General features: G+C 37.3%; 1 protein-coding gene across 1 annotated transcript in view; it reads right to left on the reverse strand.

Moving 5' to 3' along the window:
* Nucleotides 1-19,418, reverse strand: part of LOC127369555 (cadherin-7-like) — a 94,381-nt gene that overhangs the window by 55,277 nt on the left and 19,686 nt on the right. The gene's annotated exons all lie outside the window — the stretch shown is intronic.

A 19,418-nucleotide genomic window follows, 5' to 3' on the forward strand; every position in this document is an offset into this window, starting at 1 on the left:
AAACTTTCAAAATGTGGTTTACAAAGCAGCCCTGGGAAATGTCTTTTGCAAAAATACTTCTGCCCGAGTGGAGACCCTATACTGTATGTTTTCCGTCTTTGCTAAAATGATAATGACCTCAGATGTAGATTCTTCTTTGCCAATATTGAAGAATCCAATATTCCGATCACCACTTAAACAACAGTAAGTGAATGCTCTGTTGAGTGAAAGCTGGACTCATTGTTCCATGTTGTGCTTCTTCTCATCCATTTTCTGCCCTTTGGATAACAAGGAGCACAGATGGTTTGGTAGATTTGAATGTTCTAAATGACATATCTGTATTACATAACACCTGCATATTAAGGTTTAAATATTTAACAGTTCCCTCTCATTGCCATTAAGAGCAGCCAAAACACTAAATGTAGCTTAGAGCTCATCCACTATCGTTTGCAAAATGGATTCTACAGGTTTTTGCCTTCCGAGAATCAATAGCAAGAGCTGAGGTCATATTACAAGAGCCATCCTGTAGATCAGTCATTTTTAACTAAAATTAGTAGCACACCAAATAACAGTCAAGTTCATGTCTTCAATTCATCTCAAAATAAGTGGGCTATCACTATGAAATTTTAATAGGAGGTTGCTATAATTTTCCAGAAACAGACAAACAGGTCTACAAAGAAGTCAGACAAGCTACGTTTCTATCATTGAACTCCCGTAGTCTCTACAACAACCTGCTTATGGTGGAGTTTTAATCTTAGAAGAACAAGTCATGAGTGTAAAGATGACTTTAAGACCCCTCCTCAAAGTATGACTAAAAAAGAAAAAAATCCTTGAACAACTCTAAAAAAAGAACACTTGAAGCTAGTAACCAACCTTGAACAATCCTGTTTGAAGTCAGAGCTGTCTGATGGCCATCAAGCCCTTCATTGTGCTGAACATCAGAGCGATCACACAAACTGCCATATATCTTAGGGGAAGGCCGTTGTTGGTATTCAAAGATGGACACATGGACCATTTTCAACTGTCAGCATTTAGCAGAGTGCATATTTCTGTCTTTACTCCATCACCTCCAACATGACAAAACACCCCAATTAACAGGAAAGCAGGCAGAGCACGCTTTTAGTGGATTTTTTTCAGGGGATGTTTTTCCTGATTCTCAATATTTGGTGTTAAAGTGTACAGAATAAAGCTTCAATTGGACCTGTAATATCTACCCTTCACAGTGTTCTCAGTCTTGCTTGAGTGTGTTTTGAATCTTGTTGCCTCCAAACTAACAAAATCAGGGCCTGGTGGAGTAGACTGATAGATGTCTCAAGTAAAAACTTCCAGTAGTTGCTTTGACTACTTACTCACAGCCAAGCTCTCTCCAAGCCTATTGAACTGAGACAAATGATTACTGTAAAGTATGAAGTACACCGCAATCACAGTAAATACTGGAGACTTAGAAGGGTTCTTTATTGATTTAATATTGCACTGCTGACCCTGGTTCTTATCATTTTAAACTCAGTTGCAAAACACTTCAAGGTGTGCTGGATGTCTCATGAAGCCTTGGGACTACATCGTCAGCAAAGAGAGGAGGTGGAATCATATATAGTGGCTGGTACACTACAGGCCTTCACATGTCCAAAATTTCATGTTCAATTCACAAACCCCAAAAAAATGTAAATGTACTACCCAGAACTGAACTGGACCTATGTATTATTTAAAGTTGAGATCCAGACCAACCAAGAAATGTTGGATGCAAATCAGCTGGGAGACATCAACCCAATCCGTATTCAATCAATAAAGTACACTCCATCAGAACTGCTTGTTGGATTGTCAAATAGCTTTAGAAACCCCCTTCCCACACACCTCTTCAATGTTAGATTATGAGGGGGGCTGTGTCCGACCATTTCTGTAACTCCTCGAACCTCAACAATCTAACATTCACATCCACTTTATGGTGGGAGGTGAAAAAGGAGTCTTCTCTTTCTCTCTTTTTCATTCTTGACAAAACTATTTCTTTCACTTTTCATGTGAACACAGTGCAACACTATGAATGCTTCCCTTAAAAGAAAATTTAAACAATATTTCGTCTTCCCTCCAGGCAGGCTTTTCACTCCACCTTTGTATGTGGTTGTACAGCTATACACGCTTTGGACATTTCTGACAACACGTCTTACGAAATAGGTTTGAACGAGAATAACCCGACCCCAACGCTATCAGATAAACTTTACTCTACTGCTGTATCTATTTATGTTCAAAAACTAAATTGACAACAACGCAAAATCTTATCCAAAAATTCTCTTAAATACAAATCCACACATTGGTTTATGACAGGATCTTATGAAAAAACATTTTGGTACAAATAAATAAATCAATTCAAATGCTGCAACTGCCACACTGTCACTCCTTACAAATGAGCAAACTACTAATTTCCCAATTAAACACCTGACAATAACTAGTCTCCTCTCACCCAACCTCAGTTGAAGTTAAATATATTTTATTCCTTTGTATGGATAAAACAATGATGATTAACTAAAAGTTTTGTATTTCTTTCATTAAAATTTTAAATATAAATTATTTCCTAGAAAGCAATGATTTTATACCTTTTGCCAAAATATTAGGCAAATGCAACTCTTGCCTTGTTTCAGATGGCTCCAGCAGCCCATACTCCCCCAGGAACACTTCAGGGGACACTATATACACCCTCCTCAAGCTATTAAACAAATGTAAAATGGCTACTCCAGTTTCTGTGCAATGGTGAAGAGCTGATCAACTCTTCCTGGGGCCGGATGGAAACCATATTTCGTCAATCAGTTGGAATCTCCTTGTCAGCACCCTTGTCAGACTGGTCTGTTTCCTCAAGGAACACGAGGCACTGTTCCTGAACTCCGAGTGAAACCATAGAGGTGTGTTACCTATGACAGCCAGAGACTTTTGCATCTCAAGGTGAATCTCCTCCAACCCCAAGCACCGCACAACTGTGGTGCTTTTTAACTACCTCAGTATCCTCAGCCAGGGAGATGAATAAGGTTAGAATGAGTCTGCCGGCACGTCTTTCTCTTGAATGGCGTGACATTTGGGAGATCTTTGCTCTATTCCAACCATTGTATGACACCCAGGTGAGGTTAGCAGCTAACTATCGCTGGTTAAAACCGTCAGAACAAAGGCCTTCCCTCATTCTTCTAGAGTCGTCTGATGGTTTGTCAGAACCTCTTTGATACTACATGATTGTTAATATCCCTATCACACCTGACCCAATGCTCAAATGCACAAATGTAGAGCTAATGTATTACTCAGACACAGTTTATAGAGAAGATTATATTTGAGCAATTTAATTATTTTTTATTGTTCTTATTATTTTTTATTGTCAAAACAGAATAAATGACTGAGTATGTGCACATTGTGTAAAGTGCTTTTCAATTAAGTACTGGCCTCTCTTGTTGTTTATTGTGTAGCGCAATGAAAAAGGCCTATTGTACAGCATTTCTTTTTATATTACAATGTACTCACGCAGGATTGTTGTTGAAACTCTTCCTTCAATTTATCTGTAAATGTCAACATCTCATTATGGGATAAATAACAATGGTATTTCAGGTTCCAAGCCAGCGCTGCAGGGGTAGAGAATGATTAGGTCAATATTATATTGGTGGCACTGAAGGAGTACATGCTGAACAGAGGATACAACACCAAGGGTCTTTTATTAATGGAATCTATCAGCCTGCTGATGGATGCTGCGTTAGGGGCATGATGATTGCATTGGTTGTGTCCTCAAGCCTCAGCATGCATATGCCGCCTCTCTTATGGAGTTTGCCGTGTTTATTCACCATCTCCTGCTGTCAGGAGCAAACTTGAGGTAAATTGTCAGTCGTGGAGAGTCAACATTTAATCTTGAGGAAGCCATCCGTGGCAGTTTGTTTCCGGTGAATGCCATGGACAAGAAGGACAAAACTGACAGGCCACAAAGCATGCAAGCCGGGTCAAGGGTCAAGCACACTATGTGGTCTTTTCAGTGAACTGTTTAGCTTGCTCCATTTCCCAATCACTGCCTGGCACTAGGATACACAACAATGCGGCAACCAGCTCCACATATCCCATCTCTAAATCTCATCAACAGTGAGGACTACATAAAATATGTATGGCTTGGCAGGGCTTATTAAAAGTATACCCTGGTCAAATACTTTTCTCTCTCATTAATCTAACCCATTTTAAAACCGTCACTGCACATTTTCAGGTGGTATTTGAAGTTTCAACTCTTATTACTTTTACTGAGCACCATAGTTGCTTCACTTGCAGAAATGTAAAGACTCCTCTATAATTCTTTTCTTTGCTTCCCTTGAGCTGAGTGTAACACAGCATGCAGCACGGCAGTGTAGCTCAAAGGCACTCCCAGGGATTGGGAAGGAGGGGTGGGATCTGAACACGAACCCTTCTGAAATCAGTGCTGACACTTATCATCACTTTGTATGCAGGCAGTTCCCCAGGGACCCGCCTGTTAGCTTTGTGTTTGCTTGTTTACCTTGTAGCAAGGGAGAAGGGTAGAAAGCACAAAAGAACCCTTAACAACTCACTGATACATGTTTGTCCTATCACCAGAACTACTGCACATTGTGTTCAAATTGTTCTAGCGTTTGAATTTTCATTTTTGCCATTCTTTGCTACATGAAAACTCACGTTGGGGTGTGTAATTCTATTTTGTTCCTCGTTACGCACATTTGGCTTGGCTCTCTACAACACTGCAAGTAGGAAACTATAGAAGCCTCAAATAAAACTAAAAATAAGTAAAAATAAAAATGCTCAAACCCCAAGATGCATGTTTCAAGCTTTGTATTTGTGTCTCTCTTGAGGAGAGTACAAATTCTCCTATTCAATGGTCTGTGCACAATCCAAAATGGATACAAACATCCATACCTACAGGCAACCTGTGAGCAATACTGGATCCAGTACACAAAAACAGCCTCTGCTGCTGCTCAAGAGCCCTTAATCAACAGTCGCCCTCAAGATATTTCACAGAGCAGCTTGAACGGCGGGGCTTAACGGGGTCTGTACGAGCAAGGTAGTACAGCATGTTTCACAAGCAACCCAAAAATAAAATGTGAAACATTGACGACGGCACACTCTGACAATTGTTTCCTGTTGAGATTTTGATGTTGCACAAGAAACCTGCACTAAAGAAACCTTCCCACACTGTAAATCATGCACTGTATACCACTGTGATCATGAATGTAATTGCTATTGGATAAAGGTTATTACAGGACACTTAATATGTGCCATCTGTAGAAGTTCAGACTCATTAAATAAAACCTATACGAAGCTCAAATAAAGAAGGACAGCAGACACAGGCAAGAAGGGTCATTCTGCTACAAAAAAAAGAACTAAAAATGCAGACGGGGGCTTCAGTGCAGCTGTCACTGACATGAGCTCCCGACATGCTTGGCTTTTCATCTATTCACTCGGCCATGTTCTGGTGAGTAGCCATGGTACTGTGCTCTGAGAGAGGCTCAGCTGCTTCTCTTTCATTTCAAGTTGGGAGGTGGGGAATTAGCCATCACCATGGAGAAACTGTTAGCTATCACACAGTGGTGTACGGATGCATGGGATCTGTACACATAGGCTTAACCTTATTGTCCGTAAAATTTACTAAATGATGTCACTTTTTACATTGTATTACACTATTTTATTATTGTTAAGCCTGGTCCCTCCCCCCTTATCTTTTATATACTTCATGTTCTACATAATGCTTTTGACAGTGTGTGTGTCTGTAAATAATTCTGATAATATATCATTACTTTGACAGTAATGATAATCTTTCCAGAATAATCATACTGTACATGTATGCACACACATCTAAACACAAAAACATAGTATGATTACAAGAAATGTATTTGTTTGGATTAGTGCCATGAGAGTCATTGAGATGAGGCAGATTCCAGCATAAACACATGCTGTTTATAGAAAGCATAACCTATCCACAATTTGTGAGGCAATTTAAGACATTTGCTGAAACACAGATATTTCCAGCAAAGTGCACTTACTCTCCAAGAAAGCTGCATATACTTTTTGAGCAGCTGTATTGTTTTCTGACCCATTTGCAGTTAATGAGTCTGTTTTTGTCCCCCCATAATAAGTAAGTTATTTACTTTGCCAGATGGAAACATTTTCAAAAACACAGATATTCAATGTAGATGGAGAAGAGATTTTACTTTTTAGCCATACTTCCTTAAGTACACTTTCATGTGTCATTTTTGGACACATTCTGGAGGCTCCTGTCATTAGAGATGGAGTGTGGCAGTCTGCTATGCTAAGTGGGCTATTACAGTTAACTATAAAGCAAATATGGCATGTATATAGATATCTTACAACGGATAGTTAAAAAGTTGATAATATAGTGTTTATTTCCACCGTAATGGTGATTCACCTTTCAGAGATTCCAGCTCACACAGACTTTTAATAGCATCAGTTGAAACTTAAGTTAAAGTAGTTTAACTGTCACTTTAAAGAGTAATAACTAGTCAGATTCTTATTAAATAGATCAACAAACCTTATTGTACTTTATTAAACTCACAACTGAAAATTAATTTAAATGTGAATATTTTGCATGTGAAATACAGCAGTTGCAGTTTAAGTTTAAAACTTAAATGTCCAGTCTGATATAGTGGCATCTAGCGGTGTAGTTGGTGGTTGCAACACCCTCACTTCACCCCACTTTCAAGCATGTAGGAGAAACTACAGTGGCTGTGAAACTCCCAAAAAACATGAAAGGCCCTAGCTACAGCCAGTGTTTGGTTTGTCTGATCTGGGCAATTGTAGAAACATGGCGGTTGAACATGGCTTGGAAGGTGATTATACACTAATGAAAACATATCTATGAATATTATATTACATTTCTACTGTTAGATCCTCCTAATACACAGTGGACCTTTAAAAGAATTGCAGGTTAAATTTAAGTTGAAAATGTTAAAGCATTTGCAGTGTTAGTAGGTGTTTGGAGCTGAGATTTCTCTTGGACCGTAGAACTAAAAGCAGTTGAAATCAGTTTAATCGTTGAGGGCATTTTCAATTTTGAGTTTAGGCCCTATAGGCAGTTGAACTGCCTGTTAAAGTGTAAGGAACAAAAGCAGTTTAACTGTCTGGTGAAGGTAAAGTGGTAGAAATAGTTTAAGTTTGCGCACTGCAAACAGTTCTGTCACTGACAACGTAAACTGTTCGCAGTGACAGAAGATAAATTATAACTTAGTTGTTGAAGTGCCACTTTAAAGAGAAAAAAGCAACACACCTTCTGTAATTTATAGAACAAAATTAAAAAAGGAGAAATTATATTTTCTGTACAGAATGAGCTGATTCAAGCAAAATTCAGAAAGGCACTTTAATAGACTGTTAAATCTATACAAAAAGGCGTGTGTGATGGCTTGACAGTCGGTACAAAGCAAGTGCCGATAGCTTTTTTTAGAGGATAAATATGAAAATGCAGAGAGGCAGTTTTCAACAGGGATAAGGCAGGGTTCACTGCTCTCTCTCTGATGTGCCGACTGTTCACATAAGAGAATTGGCTTTCAATCAAAGTCAGAAATGATTTTTCAGAATTCTGACTGCCATTTATACACTTTGTCTCCATCAGACAGCGGCAGCTCATATCTGCACCTGCCGGCTGACTCATAACACCAGATAGAGATAATGGCTCTGTTTCCATGTGGGTAAAATGAATTTGGATTTTAATAGGAATGGGCCTTAACAAATTCAGTCAAGATCTCAAAGGCAAAAAAAATAAAAATAAAAATACACACATTTTTTAAATCCAAGTTCTGATCTGAGCATTTATTAAATGAATCATTCATGTTCCTGACAGTACTTTCACATTAAGTCAAAAACTAACATGAATGTGGGTGTCAGTACATTTATTCATACATTGGGCTGTGCTTAATATAACCCTGAAACATAATGCACTCAGCATGTGGTGCACAAGAGGATCTGACAGGAAACAAAGGAGCAGCCTGTGTGTTGTGTTGGTGAAAGTTACTGTACAGGCACAAATAAGCAGGCCATTCAAGTCCAAACCACATCTCACTTTTTAGAAGAAATAACTGATACCATACTGATTAAAGATTATTGGCAGTGAATTTATATGGCAGGCCCTTTTATCATTTTGCAACGCATTTATAAGTAGTCAAAAATAATAATTAATAACTTTTATTCAAGATATCTTAAATTCATTCTGTCTAGTAAGAATTAACCATTGAGTTAGATGGAGAATATAATTACTGACATCTAGAGTAGATATTATATCTAGTTTTTACTTGCCATAATGTCTCTAATTAGATTCTCCTCACAACTTAATGGTTCTTTCTTACAACTCAAAATGTAATTAGAGATATCTTAAATTAAAAGTTTTGACTACTCATGAATTCATTGTGTATATCTGTAATGTGAATCCCATCAGTATAGTAAGTGATAAAGCAGTGTGATGATACCTGTGACGTCATTGTAGGCATCTTTAATTCAATAGTTTCAATCTATTAGAAGATATCTTGAATTGCTGTCCTTACTACCCAGAATGCAGCTGCAGATATATGTAATTATAATTCCAGCTGGTCAGATTGTAATTATGGCTAGTCAAATTGCATTCATTGATGTCCAATATGTAATTAGAGATGGTCAAGTTAAACCTATTGAAGGTTAAAAGGGCTTAACAGTGAAAGAAAGCTGATAGCCTACCATGGTATCTCTAATGGTCAAATTAAATTTCTGATATTGAGTAGAAGTACTAAGCAGCTATATCAGTGCCAGCATGAATGCTACAAATAGTGTAGTCTCTCTGCACCTCTAAAAATATACAGACAGATACATGCACACAAATCGCTTAACAGCAAAAGATGCCGAATCTATCAAACAAAAGGTGCTCATCTACTGCCCAAAACAAGCATTTAAATACATTTCAAATGACAAAAATGTTCTTAATTTACTGTAGCACAATACGGCCGTGTTTGGAGTAGCCCTTGACACACACATGTTAATTAAAGACATACAGGAGTGCTTTCCAGGCCTTTCAATCTGGTGCCCCGCTGCCTTTTCTGGTTTGCCAGTCTTGCCACCATGCCGATTTGTCATCCACATCAATGAAAGTAATCAAGCAAGCAATCAGGGCAAGCTTTCACTTTATTTTTTTATTTTGTTTCTGTGTGTGTGTATATGTGTGTGGCATTCAGCTGCCCTCATCACAGAGATGCACATAAATGGAAGACAGGAATAGGCATCCCTTTCAAAGTATTATGGGTGAGGGAATCAAAGCTCTTTTGTCACAAAAAGGCTCCTTAGATCCTATCGTTGTGATGACTGTTTTTTTTTCATGTGCAAGTGAGTACAGGCTAGAACTGACAGCCTATTGATGGACAAATCTAAATGAAAAAATTGAAAAGAGAGGAGGAAACTGTATTTCCATATAAGGTTTATACAAGAAATCATGTTTGCAGGCTGGATCTACAATAACAGCTGTTACTCCTGTCTGCAGGTGAACATGCAGAAAAATAAGATGAGGACACAAAACTGGACACACGGGAGAAAAAGCAAAAATACTGATGAGAGAAACACTATTGAACATGAGGTTAAAGTCTGTCAGTGTGAATGTAGCAGCTATTTACGATAAGATGCTGAAAAAGCAAACTGCATTTAACCTTTCAGTCTCAGGCCAAAACCTTTTTTTATACTACTTCCATTTATCAGCTTTTAAAAGCTTCAAATATGGATGTATTGTACCTTTTCTTTTTCAGAATAACATGGGCTATTTGAAATTAAGATTTATTTGAAGTGAGAAGTTGCATTCAATATTCATGAAGGATTATACTTGCACATGTAGAATTTAAGTTTGATCAGCAATACAACTAATCTGTCATATTTTTGGTAAAAAATAGAGGAACTATGGGATTAAACAGCCTCATATTTAACACATTCAGCTAATAAATAAATAGTAAAAGTAAAACAACAAAGATATATTTAAAGTTACTTTTATTCAGGTTTTACTCAAATCAAACCATGTCACAAATATCTGTCCGATTTCATAACCAATCATAACCAATATATAACACATATCCAGTGAACTCTTATGACATGAGCAGCACAGGAGTGGTTACAAGCAGGTGTCGTAGCTCATTTTGCTTATGAGGACTGAGGCTATTGATATGTAGATTGACTGTGAGACAGACCAATTAGTTTGTGTGCAAACCTTCTACATAGTGGATGGGACGCTGGCGTTCTGCTGGGACTGATGGGGTTAAAATTAAATCTCAGAATTTAAATTCTGAATTATTTGCAAAGTAGGCTACTAAAACACTATAAACTTGCTTAGGTGACATTGCTACGGGCATGTATGTCACACAATGACAAAACTATATACAAAGTGCAGGACATACAGTACAGTATACAAGGATACAGTGGGCTATAAATATCACCTGACATACTGTCCTGAACCTCTGGTCCCAGGCTCCAACTCTGGCTCATCTAGAGTTACAACCCACTGAAAACACTAAAAGCACTGTTTCTGTAAAATTCCTACTGACTGTGGGCCCATACCATAGACATTTGTCCTAAAGGTATTACAATTTAGTGAATTACATATTGTTAGGATTTCCTCTTGAAATGTAAAGTTGAGTATCAGTCTATAACATTTGCACAGCACTTCGCTCAATTTATACATTTTCAAATCTCCTAGAATAAAACATTTAATTTGTGCACTTATAGGATGTGTTTCAGAAGAAACAAAGCTAAAAAAAGACAAAACTGGGTCAAGCTCTAGCCATTTATTCAATATGTAGCCAAGATTCAATATTCAAATCTTTTATTTGTGACGTGTTCATTTAAATTGGTGGCTGAGCTGAAAAGGCACACGTGCAATAAAGAATACTAATTAAATTAAAAATAAGTAAATAAATAAATATATGTAAAACACAGTGTTCACTGTACTAAAGTGGATTTTTAAGGTAGGTGTAGGTGGGATGTGCAATTACCTTTCCATATACAATTAACAAAAATCTAAAAGTTTTTCTGAGCAGAATGTTCAAAGGCTAATAAAAAAATTAAAAAAGACAATACCTTTATAATTTTACTGCTAGAGGTAAATGACAATCTGAAGGTTAATCTGAACGCTAAAAATGACAGATTTATACAAAAACTCTGATAGACAAGGTGAAAGTGAAAAACCAAATGAAAAGGCTAGAATCCTTATTCATACAGAAGTTGTGTCTCTTTTAAGTGAAAACAAGGCAAGACGCCAAGGTCCTATTGAGGGAAGTTACAAAAAGACATTAACTTAAATGAAATTTCATTTTTTGTCTATTTTTGTGCCTGCCTGTTGTGACCGCTTACATTATATTCTAACCAGACCCAACTAACTCTTATTCCTGCCATTATGAATCGCTTTGGATTCATTCCTTCCTGTGTCCTATTAAGCTTAAGTGTCTGTTTAAAAAAATAAAAAAATGCTGCAATTGCTTCAGTGCAACCTTTGTCATTTGAAGCTACTAAAAGTGTCTATAATCAGATCAAATTCTAGCCAGAAAGGCAGAAATAATACCAAAGAACACGGACGTTCAGAAACAAATAAAACACGTGTGTTGTGTGTGTGTGTGTGTGTGTGTGTGTGTGTGTGTGTGCTGTCACAGAGTAAATTTGACTTTATTTTCCCATAGAAACATATTTTCAATCACATATTGTGAATATAATAGGAAAAAGTGAGTCACATAAGATGTTCAGCACTTACTGAATCAACACAGGTCCACTATGACTTACTACTACACACTGTTTTGCCTATTATCTTTTTATCAGATTATGCCAGCTGTGTAAGGTGAAACCTCTAACACGTCCTCCTTGTGATTAGTCGGCCCACACAAACAGCAGTCCACTTCGTATGGTTGCATCTTCAAAGTTAATATGCTCTACAACTTTGGAAAGTGCTCCATTTTGCCAACAAAAATGACAGCCCTTTCCAAAGTGGCTCCTTTCCATCTGTCTTGCAGCCGCTCCCAATTGGCTGTCATAAGAAAAAAGGCCCTGGCACTTTGTTAAAACTGGAGGCTAAAATGAGGAAGGTATTTCTACTGTACCATAGCGAAATTCACTACATTTTATCTGTAAAGATGACAGCAAAAACAACTGCAGTTGTAACAGCCTTGTTACAACTTTTTTGGTCATGTAGAAGTATAATGTGAGAGGTAACTGAATCTGTCTTCAGGTCATCCAAGAGGCTTCATCAGTCGTAGTGAGTGATAATCACAGGGAGTTCCCAGACATTTAAACCCGTGCAGGTGCTTTGGGATCATTAAGATCACACGTGAGGTCGCATGGCACTCATGAGAGTCGTCAGAGTCACGTTAATTAAACTGTGAAGTGATGTGCAACTGCCTGGGAAGGTATTGCGGGACAGCACTTCCAGGGGCTGATCTAAAGAAATATTCATTGGGGTGTCAAGAGGGTAGCATGGAAGCTATGAGCTGTGGCAGAAATATATGATGATTTAATCGCAGACAATCACACATACCCATATTTGCTTGGAAAAGCCCCCAAATGAAGATATTTTAACTCAAAAGCATTACATTGTGGCACATTAGTAAAGCACTTGACATTTTGAATTTAAACTTGACAAATGTGGCCAAATGTTATTTTCAAAATTAATCGAAATGAATGTGTTGAATTTTATAGCATTTGACAACTTGGGTGTCGAGGCATTTTTAGAGGAGGCAGCTGCCACCCCATGCCACGGCTCTAAATCCATCCCTGGACACTTCAAGTAATTGATCATTGCGGTCCAACAACCATTGGAAGAATAACCATGCAATTGTGTGCAGACATTCATGCTCCCTAGAAGAGGAATCCTACCGAGTTTTGTCATCTTTTCCCAAACCCCATGAGCATTTTCTGTGGTTTTCCACTTGATTATAAAGATTTTTAAAACTATATTTATAGTTATTGTTATAGTTATCATTCCTGGTGTGGATGTAGAGCAAAACTCACTTTACATATAGATATATTCATTAATCCTTATATTTACTCTATGTGGCACAATATGCCATCATACCACACTGATGTATTCGCTATCCTTTATGCAATGCTGTCCATCTGTGGAGCAGCTTTATGTCTTTATGGAACATAGTTAACAGATATAAAGCAGGTTTAGCATTGTAATTTAACTGTGGAAAATGAAATATCAAAACATATTCCGTTTGTGTGTCCATGTTTCCAAACAAATAATCTTTAAAGAAAATCTACATGCAAAAAGTTATTTATAAGAAAAAAGAAATTATAGCTGTTTTCATGTCATTGATACATCTTTTTAATGCTTGTTGAAGCATAATTGTGTCCATGTTTGTTTACTTTTGCTTTTCACATGCACTCAAGCTCAGCGAATGGGTTTCCATGGTGTTTGACACACATTATTTTGATTAAAAACCTGTTCAGTGAAGAGTACTCATCGCTCCGAGCGCTCTGACCGCCTGATGACAGTGACATCAATAATCTCTTCTCAGGCGCAAGTCACCTACAATACATGGATGAAGATGACCGACAAGGACAATGAACAATCCAAATTTTGGAGATGTGGATCAGGACAACGATAACAACCTTATTATAACCCATAAATCACATTGTTTCAAGAACTGGAGACTGACATTATTTAACCATTTAGGACTCGAAAATACAAAAACTGGGCCTCTTTCTGGGCCCTTATGTTGGCGTAGGAGTTTGGGACATTGGTCATGCAGTTCCAAAGAGCATATGTCATCGACCTTCTCTATCTCCCCTCATTTCATGTCAGCTCTTAGCTGACTACTCTACATAAAGGCAAAAAAAAATTAAAAAAGCCCAAACAAATGCTTCACAGCTATTAAAAAGATCAGATTGATATTTGGCCTGCTAGACTAAAATCTGCATTAACTTGCCAGTTTTGAAACATCCATTAACAAATAATTAAAAGGAAAAATTTAATGGAAGTAACATTTCTGAAAAGAGCAAAACCTTACTTTTATGTCAGATGACTCTACAAAACAATTTTAAAAAGGTACCCTAATTTTAACCAAACTGTTTTAGCTACCGGTTTCTGTTATACCGAGCTTATTTTAACCTTTATAATCATTTTAATAACTAGAAAGATGGTCTTCTCATTAAACCGGGTTGTGTGTGCAATATAAAGACGCAAATATGTTTTTAAAGCGGTGCTACGTGACCAAAGAAAACAGAGAAAAAGGGGTTGTGGTATTCCCCTTTGCTCAAAAGGTATAAATCCAAGCAGGATTTTCAAGCAGGAAAAAATGGCGGTCATTTCCTAAAATGACAGCCGAACAGTATACAAGAATTGATAAGTAATAGGCAATACAGTGAGATAATCTTGATTCATATTTGATCAGAACTGCGTTTCGTGACCCCCATATTTTTAAAGCTCAGCTCATTTTGTGACTCTATCCTTCTTTTCAAAATATTGCAGGTCATTTTTATTTTAGTTTTCATTTCAAAATGTCAATTTTTGAGCCTGTTTTACAATATAAAAAACATATTTTTCCCCATTGACTGTTTTTGTCTATCAATAAAGAATTATTTTATATAGTTATTTTGTCTTTATTTATTAATATTATTTTCATATTGCCTTATTTATTTATTTAATATTAAATGCTGTGGGTCCCCATACACTTTTTCGACAACTTCTCAACAACTACTGCTAGTATATTAATGATATATTATTAAAATAACACATTCTGCTGTTAGACCAATACCAAACAAACCTGTAAAAACTATTGCATCGTTCATTTACTTTCCAAGGAAAGAACTATTGTGTTAGTCATTCATTTCATGTTCATCGCTGTGTGGTAACTGAAGGAAAACACAATAATTCTAATGCTGGATCACAAGTACACATCAAAACAGGAGAAAACTCATAAGTCTGATGCAATCATAACTCTGATGCAATCTTTATATTCTCAATTCTATGGGTCAACATGCAACACATCTTGCCTTTTACAGAATATTTCACCAGAAATATCAACGTGCAGCTTTCCCTTCCAGAGCCGCACTTTGTCACTGGAGTGTAACAAGTCCTCATCAGTGATGGGATGGAATGGGGAGGGGCACAACGTTTGGATGAGCAGGACGTGAAGTGAAAGGGCAGGCCTCTTCAGTGGTGGGAATAAATACTGTCGTCACCAGTGGGAAATGATCCATTTGTTTAATGTGCCATTTCCGAAGTGGAACCCTTGTAATCCTACAGACATGGCAACCTCACCGTGTATATCACCCCTCTGGAATTTGATCAGAGCTAAAACTGTTTACCAATGTTTGGAGCCTGACATTTATTGAAAGTGGCCTTTAGTAAAAGTCATAGCTAAAGCGTGAAGAGGTTTTCTGATGAGCCTGTGAAGTTTCTCCGTCTTCTGGGCCAATAAGACAGAAACTGGTGTGTTAATAGAGCAATATATCAGCCACATCAGCTAAGAAACAAGTACCATCACGGGGCTCAACTTTCAAACACTTATATCTGTATTTACTTAGACATGTGCAAATCAGCAGATTGGCAAACTTAGAATCAACTGAAGCAGCTACTTAAGGCTTGGGATTGCATTAAGACACAAGACCACAAGTGCTTGCTTGTGGAAGATGAAAACAATACATTGGGGTTTTTGCGTGCATCTGTGCAGGCCCTTGTGTGTTCTTTGGCATGGCTGTGTTGGTTAGGTGATAGGTCTACTACTTTGTTCCAGACTAAAATAAGATGGATTACTACAAAATTTTGATTCAACACTCATGGTCCCCAGAGGATGAATCCTACTGACTTAGGTGATCCCGACTTTTTATCTGGCACCAGCATGAGGTTGATTTTTTTTTTCCTTTTTCAAAAAATCATGACAACTATTGGATAAATTGCTTTGAAATTTGGTAGAGACATTCATGTTGAATTGTAATAACTTGGATCCCTTAAAGGGACGTTGTGTAGGAATTTCTCCCATCTAGCAGTGAAACTGTATTTTGCATTCAAATGAATAGTGCTCTCTAGTGCCTTGCGTTTTCAAATGCGTATTGCAACTACGGTAGCCGTTATGTACCACGAAGCCTACCTGTCGAGGAGAAAGCAGCCAACTTCAGCGTCCCTTTGAAAGTCTTTCTCCTTCATTAGCTCTTTCCACCTGGGAAAAGCTACCCCGATGGTTTTTTGAATTCGCCGGTCACGAAAACGCGTTGTGGATTAGCTAGACAGGTAGGCTAGTGCTTTATGTCCCTCTCGGCGATTATAGTTTTTCAAAATGGCGGAACGACATGGAAGCTTCCATGGACTTGCCCGTCCAATGTATATACAGATAAGAAATTCTTCGCTTACGAGGATAAGTCAGATCATTGGCAGAGGTAATTTTACGCCAATGAGGACACATTTATGAATGAAGACATTGATTTTAGTTAATAAAATACTTAAAACACTACACAATGTCCTCTAGCGTACCCATCAGGTCAAAATTGAAGTTGGTCTAATTTGGTTTGTGACAAAACACTTGCAGCCATGCTTTTGTTAAATGCTAATTAGCAAATGTTAGCATGTTAACACTCTGTAATGAGACGGTAAGCATGGTTAACATCATACCTGCTAAATATAAAAATCTCAATGTGCATTGTCAATGTGAGCAAGTTGGCATGCAAGCCCCACTATGCCTGTTGCATTCATGTCATACCAGACTCCCAGCATTGTCAACTTCTAGGTCGTAATTACAACTGGGGAAGTTTATGAAACGTCTGATATACCCAACTTGCTAATATGAAAAAACATGAAAAGAAAACAAATACGGATGCCTGACATCAGCCAAAGCTGTCGTTCAATGTAATAAGACCCAAATCTAATGTCATTTTCAATGCACAGTATTTTAATCTTCACTGACTCTGTAATATTAGAACTGTCTTAATGACATGAATGCTAACCAGTTATCAACATTCTTGCCATCTCCCATCACCTCATGCATCCTGCTGTTAGTTTGAATAAATCAAATGGAGTTAAAGTTGAAAATTTGGCCACTTCTTTTGGAGGAAGCACTGAGGCACCCTGGACATTTAAGTATGTTTTCTTTGTGAGTAAATGTGGTATTATGGACTACTGTGTTCCATCTATTGCTCACATGACATTTGGGAATCTCGCTGTCAAGAACAAGTCAACTTTGATTTTGCCTGCCGCTTGTGGGAAGCCAATGTGTTGTTCCTGTCGCCATGCCATTTCCGTAAGTACCCCAGACAGCACAAGAGTGAGCATGACATCTCTGCTGTATGTGCCACCGTCTGCTGAAAAGACCCCGAGGCCAAGAGATGAACAGTCAGCAAAAGTTTGGCCAACACTGGGATGTCATGACTCCTCGTGGTCTCTGAATCGTAATCAAACCAGACCTGCACAACTTGGCAAAATGTACCTACTTTTCACCTCCTCATTTATCTGACACAAGGTCAATGAATGGTTTACAGTAACTATCTGAATGGATTTTTCTCCATTAAAGTGAAATAAAACTTTTTATGGACAAGAGCAACGTCAGTGCAATCTTTGTAAAACTTCAAGACCTCCTCATCGCTGTGGTGGTGCTCCTTGTGATTTTCTACCAACCATCACTGACTTGTATTCAAACACAAGAAGACTTTTTCTATTCATTTTAATCTAAACCCTGCAATTGTGCTTAAATTAGACTTTTGTTATTAAATACTTCCAGTATACGCAACCTGGATTTATCTCATTATCACTATAATTTATTATTATTATTACTATTAAATACAATTATAAAATGTATGAAATAGATATTTATATACTAATTTCAACAAATGTCTAGTGGAATTACATAAAAAAAGATAACATTTACAACAGTTTATGACTAGAAACCATGGTAATATTGAGTGTTACTTAGTTTTAGCATTAGAGCTACACACATGAATCAGCCCAGAAATCTTTAAGATATATCAGTAATACTGTATGACGGCCAATGAATAATAAGAAATGACCAACCCTATCTCCTAGAAATTACATCTATATAGTCCAGAATTGTTTTCCCAATAACGCTATGATGAAAAACATCAATAGTTGGACTCGTAAGGAGGGTGTTCGGGGTCCACGCTCAGACTCCCAATTGTGATTAAGTTTAGGCAGGAAAAGCACTTTGGTTAAGGTTAGGGCAATATGACCAACCGCTGCCAGTGCCAAAAAATAAAGAAGCTTATGAAAGCTGTAGTCACATTTATTTTTTCAACTTGAAAATATCCTGCTTGTATTTTTGTACAATACTTATACAACACAATAAAACAAATATAAGGGACCTGCATCAGTATTATTGTTTGATATGTGTTTATGTATCAATGGTGATTTTTATTTTTAAAAAACTCCTGAATATCGATATCGGTAATGGCCTCAAAAATGAAGTATGGCTTTATGCTATATTTAGCATTCACATATATTTCAAACAGTTGGTAGACATTGGTAAACAACTATTAAAAAGTAATTACATTGTTTGTGGAGTTCATTTTACACGATTCTGTTTAATTAGCCTTCTGAAACCTAACTGAGTAAAAAAATAGGATGATTACCTTTGAGAACTCCACCATAAACAGGTCATCTGCTGAGGGAGATTTTTCTGTCACTAACAACCTGGAAGGAAGCCACCTGAAAGGGTCTGATTCTGAAAACCGCAGTGCACCCTGGGAATTGACTTAACACACTTCAACAGAGTGCTAAAGATAGCTCAATCACATTGTCAACTATATATCACAACTCAATATGGTGTGGGTAATTTCAGCATATTGTTATCTAGTAAGATAGATTCAGTGTGGCTGCTATAAGTTAAATAAATGTGTTAATTTATGTTATTTAGTCAATATAGTGGTCAGACAAAAGCATATGTTCATAAGTCTATCATGCATTATTAATGTTCAGTGCTGTTAGTTTAGTTTTACAATTTAATCCCAGCTGGCCCATGTTTTCCTACATTTCCCAAAATGCACAAACAACATACCTGAAGCTGTTGTATGTGTAGGCGGAGAGATCGTATAGTGATACAATCTCTTCCTTTTATTTTTGCCGGTAGGTGTGAAGTTCTCTTGACATTTATCATTCGTGTTTTAGACCTTTAAAAAAAAAAAAAGGAATCCGTAATTAAAGCTACTGTAGACTTTAAAAGTTAAGGTGGTTGTTTTTTTTTGCATTAAATCCTGTCAGCATTAATATCCATGGCAATTGCAGGTAGAGATTTTCAAGCTCATGACCGATGTGATTAAATTCACAAACTTTTAACCTCGTGTGTGGGAGGTGAAGAAAAGGAATTTCATTTACGTGTAATAAAATCAGCATATCTTGAGAGTGTGTTTCAGAAAGGGTAATAAAATCCCCATGAAGAGAGACATGTAGAGCTTTTATTTTTACACCACACATTTTCTAAGCTTCCTGTGCATATATGATTTTGGCCAGTGCAAACAAT

Source organism: Dicentrarchus labrax, unplaced genomic scaffold (assembly GCF_905237075.1).
Source record: "Dicentrarchus labrax unplaced genomic scaffold, dlabrax2021, whole genome shotgun sequence".
Taxonomy (NCBI): Eukaryota; Metazoa; Chordata; class Actinopteri; family Moronidae; genus Dicentrarchus; species Dicentrarchus labrax.